This window comes from Miniopterus natalensis, chromosome 1 (genome assembly GCF_054644295.1).
Source record: "Miniopterus natalensis isolate mMinNat1 chromosome 1, mMinNat1.hap1, whole genome shotgun sequence".
Lineage (NCBI taxonomy): Eukaryota > Metazoa > Chordata > Mammalia > Chiroptera > Miniopteridae > Miniopterus > Miniopterus natalensis.
This window is the reverse complement of record NC_142081.1, coordinates 194,828,264-194,837,407: the sequence shown is the minus strand read 5'-3', so window position 1 is coordinate 194,837,407 and position 9,144 is coordinate 194,828,264. Positions and strand designations below refer to the sequence as shown.

The 9,144-nt window shown below is 50.0% G+C and overlaps 1 long non-coding RNA gene across 1 annotated transcript; it reads right to left on the bottom strand.

The window, feature by feature from the left end:
• Nucleotides 1–7,602: 7,602 nt before the first annotated feature.
• Nucleotides 7,603–8,578, bottom strand: LOC107530438 (uncharacterized). Its single transcript, XR_015714434.1, has 2 exons — nucleotides 8,424–8,578; nucleotides 7,603–8,195 (listed from the first exon to the last, which is right to left on the bottom strand). It is a non-coding gene; the product is annotated as an uncharacterized LOC107530438 (long non-coding RNA).
• Nucleotides 8,579–9,144: the final 566 nt, after the last annotated feature.

The window sequence follows — 9,144 nt, the reverse complement described above, 5'->3', positions numbered from 1 at the left end:
TATTAGATAACGCAGGCTTTCTAGAGAATCAGAGAACCAGACTTGGAGGCTGCACAAGAGAAAGGCAAGCCACAGAACTGGTCCCCAGGCGGCACTGCCTTGGGAGGACATGGATGCCACTAGGTCGCCTCTGCAAGCCAGCTGTAGCTGTTATCAGTGTCGCTGTCTCTCCTCGTGGCCAGAAAGGAGTAAATACGGTCCCTGCTTTTGGGGGCCACCAGCCCCTCATTCAAAGTCAGGGGACAGTTCCTAAGTCATTTGCTGTCTTAGAGTGTTCTCTCTAGAAGCAGGCTCTGAGGTAAGAGTGAGTGTGCATGTGATTTATTAAAGCAGAGCTTACTAATATATGATATGAGAATATTCAATATGTGATTATGGCAATGTGATGATCTCATCTACATTTAATTCCTGCATTGGGGAGTCAGTGTAGCGTAAATGTGACACTAACTAGTTGTTTGCTATAATTCAAGTAGAATTGCCAGGAAAGAAGGAAGGTCACCCAGTTAAATTTGTAGTTCACGTGAATAATAATTTCTTAGTAAGTGTATCCCAAATATTGCACGAACATACATGTACTAAAAAATTATTCATTGTTTATCTGGCATTCAAATTTAATTGGGCCTTCTGTGATTTGTTTGCTGAATCTGGCAACCCTATATTTAAGTCACTTCACCTCTCTGAGCCTCGATTTCCTGCCTGGGAAATGGTCTTCTAACCTGTTGGACCGCAGGAGACGCTGCGTAGATTTTCTAAGACAGTTGACTCCTACTGCAGCAGCCAGCAGAGTATGAGACAAGATGCAAGAGTTAAGGTGCTTTATGTTTTCTTCCCTCAGCGAAACGTGATCCAGACGGATTTTCGCTTATCAGATGGAAGCCTCCAGGACAGGGCTCAGTGCGTTATCTGCATCACAGCTGACTGCCTCCCCAGCTGGCCTGCAAACGCCATTCCCTGGCCTCGCCTTGCTCCCAGCCTGCAGCAGGCAGCTGGTGGCAAGATTGGGCTGCCTGGTCCTTATATTCCCCCCAGTGGCTCCTTTTCCTCTGGCCTCTTCTGTTCATGACATTTCAAGAAAATAAAAAAGACAAAACCCAACCTCTGTTTTACTGAGCATTTGCTTCTCTGGGACTTCTTATCTCTTAGGCCAGAGTTACTACAGGGAAACCCACAATAAGTGATGTTTAGACGATATTGCACATAATAACCCCAGAACTCCGTTTTTTTACATTGGAGAATAATTTATTAGCCTTATTAATTTTCCAACTGTGTCTGTTGTGTCATTTCTAGGGATTTTTGAAAGAAGGGAGAGGCAATTAGCATATGCTTAGTCTGTGACATTAGAGTGAAATGCAGTTCCTTCTGGCAGAGCTTGGGAAATGCTCTGTGCAGACGCTCACTCGGCCTCCCTGATGACCTGGAGCAGAGCAGGGTGCGGTCTGTGCCTGCCGCAGGTACTGCATTGATCGGCGGGAGCTTGGAGCTGACCTGCCAGGGTCCAGTGGCTGATCCCTGGCAGTGCTGGGAGCAGAGCCCGCCTTTCCCAGTCTGAGGATGACCTCTCTCCACTGCTCACGCTGTCCACGGGGATACAGGGCACTCAGCGAAGTCTGTCTCCATCTTCTGCTAAGTTGTAGTCTCTGGCCTCGTCTTTTCTTCAGGACCCCCGCCTGATACTGGTGAGGACCTGGGCTCTTTGTAGAAATATGGTTCAGAATCTCCTAAGGGAGCTAAGTTCACAGCAGGTGAGAGGGACTCTGCACAGGAGTTATTCAGTTTTTGAAGGTGTTGACCCTGAACTCTCTTCACTCATCCGTATATCAATGAATTATTGAGCTATGCTTTATTTTGAAGTCTTTAGGGTCAGACTCAAAGATAAGGTTATATATGAAAACAACCACTGAATCTCCCTTTGAGGGGGCATAACTGATTGGGGGTCCCAGGCTCCACCCTCTGGATCCACCTCCAAGTCAGTGGGGAAGTCACACACATCATGGGCGAGGGATTGAACACAGCGAGATCCTATGTGACCTGGGCTTCCTCAACTGTGTGACTTTGTCTCTAAGTCTTCCCGACCTGCTGGCCAGGCCTGTCTCAGAGCTGCCCTGCCCCACGAGTCTACCCAGGCAGACTCCTTCTTCCCCCACCTCCCCAGGGCAGACATGCACCTCTATCTGAAGACCCTCCATGCCGACCCCTGCGTCTTCACTTTTTCCAACACAGTCACTTCCCCCCATAGTTTCCTTGGCGTTTGCTTCTCCTTGAAGGACCCAGGCTTGGAGGTGGTCCCAGGAAGCACGGGGAAGGACTGGGGAGGAGAGACAGAGAAGGGAGGAAAGCCGACAGAGGGCATTGGCATGGCTACTGCCCTCACAACCAGAGGCTCAGCCTTCCCCAGAACCTTCTGAGAAACTGTGCAGCTCACCTCAGACTCGCATCATCAAGGGGAAAGAAGCCTGGAGTAATTATTCACACCTCCTTGCCCCTTCCATGCGAGGGTCGCCCAGGGGGAATTAACTGTCTTGTAGTTAGGAATTCCAGATGCTTGCATGGCTTCTGAGGTGACTCTGGGATTGGGCCAGGCAGTCTGCTTCCAGAGCCCAAACTTAAACACTAAGCTGTGCCCCTCAACCTTAGAACAACATATGAATGCTTGAGTTTGAAACCAGCATGGTATCCATCCGTTACTTTCTTAGGGTCAGAAATTAGGGACAATTTGTCAATAAACATCTTTCTCATTAAAATATTCCATCTGATAGGGTGGAAAATCTATCCAGCTAGCCGTTAGAGACTGTGACTGCTTTCTAGCTGTGTGACCTTGGGTAGAGGACTTTACCTCTCTGTGTTTCCATTTTCCATAGATCAAAAGCAGAAAAGCAGATGGTGGTCCATTTTGCTGAATTTATGGAATTATTGGGAGGACCTTTGGTGCACATGCATATGAGGGAGCTTTGTAAACTGTCAAGTGCTGCCCAAGTGGAATGGATTATGCTTCTTGAATAACCTTGAACTTTCTCCCTAAGCCCTGCTATGCTCTGTTTCTGAAACAAATGCATACATTGTGCTCTCTGGCCTTCCCTGCCCTCGTGCCCAGTGTGTTGCAGGAGCCGTCCTCTGATTACAAACCCGGTTGCTCAATCTCACCAGTACAGGATGTTTCATTCTATTCCGACACGGCTTAGATAGCACAGAGTTAAGAGTCTGTAATTCATCCTTCATTGATCAATGTTCTCAACTGTTACACGCTTGCCTGAACCCCATCCCATTCCCTTGTAACGCCAGAGGCTTAAGAACAATGAATGGATTCATGTCTCACATCAGTTCCCTGAGAAGGTCCCTAAATCTTACTGGGTCATTCACCACTTTGAGACACTAGTGAAAGCCAGGGCCTCTTTCCTGGGGGGAAGAAATAAACATAAAAACATACAAGCTACACACACACATGCAACTAGGTACAATTTTGTGGGATTCACAGCCCCTCTAACACCAGGGACTGCAGGTCCCTGGTAAAACATTTGATTTCTGATGTGAGCTAGATCAAGGTTTAAATACTGGTTGTATCTACGGTGTCTTAACAATGGTGCTGGCTCACAGTAAGCGCTCAATAAATAAGAGCTGCCTTTATCTCTGAGGCAATACAGTCTCCAGAAACATTGCACAGTCCCAAGAAATGTTTATTTTTATTTTATTTTATTTTTTACCCACACCCGAGGATATTTTTTCCATTGCTTCTCAGAGAGAGTGGGAGGGAGAGAGAGAGAGAGAAACATCGATGTGAGCGAGACACGTCCCCTGGTTGCCTCCCCCACATCCCCAACCGGGGCCGGGTGTCGAGCCTATAACCGAGGTACGTGCCCTTGGCTGGAATCAGACCCGGGACCCTTCAGTCCACCGGGCAATGGTCTAACCACTGAGCAAAACTGGCTAGGGCGTCCGAAGAAATGTTTAAAAACAAAAACGCAAAATAAACAAAAAGTCTGGGCAGCTTAAAAGAGAGATTTGCTCTTTCTACAGGGAAGAGGTTGGTTTTCAGCCTCGGATGAGGCCCGTGTCCGCTCTCCTTGTGCTGGGCCGTGGTTAACACACACCCTTCCTTTAGATTCAGAGGAGCGGTCCTGGGAGAAGGCAGCCAGACAGATGAAGGTAGCAGGTGGGGGTTAGAGGGCTCATGGCTTAGTCGTCAGCCAGAGAACATCCTAGAAAAGCTAAGGGCAGGGAAGTGTGTCTGTCCCTTTGTTTCTCTCCCTTTGCTCCTTACCCTCTAACTGTTGTTTTGGCTGAGCAAACCCTTTCTGGGTCTCTGCTATGGGGAGGTGTCTCGATTGAAGATAAGATGCAGCCTCCCCACAAATGCTCGGTCTCTCCCTGAGATTGCCCTGCGCTTCCTGACTTACAGCTCCAGGAAATGGAGGGTGCGGTTTTCCACGGGACTGGGGAATGGTTAAGAGCAAAGGCTGTGAGCTCTGCCCTAACTGGCAGAATGGTCGATTCGCTGAAGCTTGAGTGCTTAAGGCCTTAGTTTTCTCATCTCTAAAACGGGACCAATCATAGTCCTCACCTTATAGCATTATATTGAGGGTTAAATAGTGTGTTGGGTGTAGTGGAGGTTCTACCGATAAAAAAATAAACATGACAAGTAGAAGATATTAGCATTATTTTTATTTCAATGTGGGAATAGTATTTATAAAACCTTTATTATTTTTAAAATTCCACAATAATACTTGCTTGTTAGATGCGGTCAAACCACTTGAAATTGCTAGCATTTGGCCAGTTATGAGCTACAAAGCCAGGAAATTCTCACATGGTTCAATTAATAGAAGAGTTGGAAAATTCAGATGAAAAAAGTAGGAATTATCCACAGTACCAGCATCCGGAGATACGCACTTGGGTGTATCCCTCTGGCTTCCCATACACTGTATATGTAAATAAACAGTGCTGATTCGAAGTAGAAGTGCAATCCTGTCAGATCAGGTTTTTTTAAAAAACCAACCTGACGGGTCCAACGTCCTTCGTGGATATCAGGATAGTTGGGTAGAGGGCATGACATGTCCCCCTCAACATCCGCTCTGCTTGAGGGAGGCTCCTGGGCCTTCTGTCTGCAGGGCTCTCCCGGCAGCAGTGACCAGGCTGTCTGCTTGGCGGCCTGTCCCTTAGCCTGTCCTTCCCCAGGGCAACGTGCTGGCTCAGCAGGTACCCTTGGCCCTGACCAGTGAGGGATGTGTCCTTGACAAGCGATCTCACGGGCTCCTTAAGATGAGACGAATTGTTGCTTTAACTTCAGAATTTCCCCACCACTCTGAGTAACTGCCAGAGCAGAATTACTTATTAGAGTAAAATTGTGGTATCGTCACACCCGCCATCTCTCCTCATTGTCCCAAGCCTTTTGCCAGCATAAATAACGCCTGGCTATTTTTGGAATGGAGACATAGCTACATCTTAGCAGGGCTTCGCTGTGCACACGGAGAGTTTCCTAAATGCACCCAGCTCTGTTGGGGGCAGGGGGCGGGGTGGGTGGAGGGAGCCGGGCCCAGGAGGGTCTGCCTGTCTAGTCTCCCAGCCTGGGGCTGGTGAAACCCTCACTGACGTAGACACAATTTAACAGCCATGCTGGCACTGCCCGTAGACCCTCACGGGTGCGCTCCACTCCAAGTTACTGAGTGAGCGCGCCCGCGTGAACGCTGGGCCAGGAGACAAGGCCCAGGGCCCTGCTGCGGGCCCTGCTGCTCACTGAGTCTGTGACTTGGAGCAAGTCACCCATCCTCTCCCGCCTGTAGTTTCCCGAAAGAAGAGCGGAGGGATTTGAGTCAGGTGATCTCTAAGTTTCCTTCTGTTACTGTTTCCACGCTCTCACTATGCCTAATGGAAACTCTTCCTCTTCTTGATATCGGTGAGTCTATGAGCTGGGACGTGGCAAGGACCCAAAGTCCACGGGAGAAGCAGAAATCACGGGTGTTTATTTTGTTCATTCAGAGCACTATTAGGAGGGCCAAGACACAAGCCCGATGGCAACGCGTGCATCTTACAAGGGACATACGCCCAACATATATAAAGAACTGCAAATCGACGTGCAAAAGAGCAGGCAACTCAACACAAAAGGGCAAAATGTTTTAATTAAAATGGATGTACAAATATATAAGTCAATAAGTTTGTGGAAAGGTACTCAGCTTTGTTTGTCATCAAGGAAATACAAATTAAAACCACAAAGAGATGCCCACCCCACGAGTCCCAGAATAGTCAACATTAAAGAAACTGAGGAGGCCAAGAGTCCAGGAGGACGTGGAGGGATTAGTTGGGACTCGTCACATCGTACATTACGGGTGTCACATCGTACAACTGTTTCGGAAAGTGGCTTGACACACTATGAAAGCTGAACGTATAAGTAACTTATGACCCAGCAATTCAACTCCTTCAGTGTGCGCTCAGCAGAAAGGCGTACATACGTCTCTCAAAAGACTTGAGCGAGAAAGGAGCAGGATTCCTGAGCAGCTGAGAACTGGACCCGGCCGAAATGTCCATCAACTGAAGAGTGAATAAACACACGCGGTCTTACCCGAAGTTCACCAACAGGCAGCACGGACCTCTGCCCCTAGAAGGCGGGAGCGTGGCTGCCCTGGGAGGTGGGCAGTGCCCAGCTGGGGAGGCAGGAGCCCCCGAGATGCTGGTGACGTTCTGTTTCCCAATCTGAGTATTAATTACAGAAATGAGGTCTGTTCATAAAAATTCACTGAGCTGGACACATAACGACTTGTGTTATTTCCAAGGTGCGTATGATATACATCAATAAAATGCTCTTAAGCAAAAACATAAAATGTATAAATTTCATGATTTTTGGTCTTCGGTCCCTAATGCCTCCTCCAGAGGATTTTTTTAATTTAAACCACCCTAACATCTTTCGACCACCGTCTTCCAAACTCACTCTGCGCCTTATGACCCAGCATTTGACAACATGCTCTTCTTTCATGGTTCTCTGATCATTTCATTTGCTTTCACCTTCCCTTGCCTACAGCACTGTGAATTCCGGAACATGGAAGCTACGCCTTGTACCTCTGGACTCAGGCAGAAAGTTAAGAGTATGAAACCCGCCGATCTACTCTTCAGAGCCAGTCGTCTCGTGGGCCCATATTCCCATGCCAAGGCGCCGGCCTCCGCCCTGGCCTCTCCGCGCTCACCCATGTGCTTATACACCTGTCGGTTGCCCTGGCCCGGGTTCCCATCCACGACCTGTGCCAAATAACCTGCCCCTTTTTCTCTGGGCCCCTCTGGCCTCATCTGTGCCGTGTGTATATGTATTCGAGGGGGTGGGGTAGTTGCCACCAGCTGGGGATCTCTGGATACTAAGTGCAGGAGCAGAGAGGGTGGAAAGCGGGCAGTGACCGCGCATGGAGCTAAAATGGGGTAGAAGGAGTCAATGGGGGAAAGGGGACATCTGTAATATTCTCAACAATAAGTATAAATTTAAAAAATAAATAAGTAAACACAAAAGAGGGAGAGAGCGATAGGAAGGGACTAAGTGAGAGGCCTTCAGTGCTACGCTGAGGCGCTTGAAGCTCATCACTAACACAGGGCCTGGCAAACTATAGCCAGGAGTCAAATCTCACCCGCTGCTTGTTTTGTCAGCAAAGTTTTATTGAAACACAGTCACACCCGCCCCTTTGTGTATTGTTTAGGGCTGTTGTTGCACAGCAGTGGCAGAGTTGAGTTGCTGCTTCAGAGACCACACAGTTCGGAAACCAACTGGTAGAAAATCCTAGGAACCAATTAAGCAGAAGTGAAAATATGGTCTTTATTGTTAATTCTGCACCTGTGAATTAGCAAACTCACCGCAGGACAGACCCTGGCTGGGCGGGCTGACTTCGGGTTCTTCCCATGAAGGTTTATCCCGGGATGTTCACCTCGGAAACGATCAGTGGCAGAGACAGACCGAGCTCCTTCTCCACGCCCACAACCAGGTGGTGCGGGCTCCCTAGCTGAGGGGAGTTCTGAGAGGCCAGGAGCCTTGCCCCAGTGGAGCCCCCCACACAGGAGCATGGGGGGAAGGAGCTGTCCCACCCGACACTGGCATATTGTCCCCTGAAGAACCACGTCCTCCAGGGATGTGCTGTCGGATTCTCGTGGGGTTGTCTCCTTGGGGCCGCTGGGCCAGGCTCTGCACCTGTGGGTTGTCCCTCGCAGGCGCTCTCAGTAATCCTGGAAAGACACTGATTCCCAGAAGAGAAACAAGGGCCCGGCATGAGTCTCAGACTAGGTGAGGATCAGTTTACCCCAGAGCCTGAAATGGGACGATGCCCGGAGTGTTTGTGGTGGTGGGAGTTAGCCGACTGATGGGGGGGGTATGTGGACAGACCCCCAGACAGAAAGGGAGACCACCTGAAGAGACCCTAGGACATGAACGAGCCCGTTGGGAACAGTTATAAGTTGTAACCCACCTGGCACAGCCTTTCCATGACCCCTGACACTTCAGTGCCATCCTGTTCCACAGCCCGGTCCCAGGTGTTCGTTAGGTGTCACGTGCGGTCCTGTCCTGTGTTTCAGGTAGAGCAGCAAAGGAAAAATAATGCCAACCCCCTCCGGGGGCAAAGTGGTGGAAAGTAACAGCTCCTCCCAACTCTTCCCAGAAAAGGGACCCCCGCCAACCTTTGGAAGCAGGCGAAGGACTGGGCACCGCAACAGGACACCTGGGGTGGAACAGCCCTGCAGTCACGTCCCTGGGCATGTAAGCCACGCCGGACCTCTCAGAAACAGCCAGGGACACCTTGACAAAGGCTCTTCCCAGAAACCACCTCGTGGGACTCAAACTGTCAGAATCGGGGCATGCAGGTAACCGAGGTGCTGCTCTGAGGCCACAGGCAACCTGCGCAACACGCTGAGGGTCTGCCAGCTCACAACAGGGACAACTACTCAAGCGACAGGACCTCTTGCCACTTGCACTGCTGTGTTATCGTGGCCGGGCGGATGGGCCACGGTGCCTTCAGGGCCCTTTGGGGACCCCCGGGCAGGCACCTGACAAGGCTTTGTGCAGAGGGAGGGCCCCTGGTCCCGGGGCCCCGCGTTTGTCCTCAGGGGGAGCAGGGTTTAGACCCTGCAGAGGAAGAGCAGGCGCCCACTGCAGGATGCGCCGGCCGCGGGGCAGCCGCCACCGAGCACAGG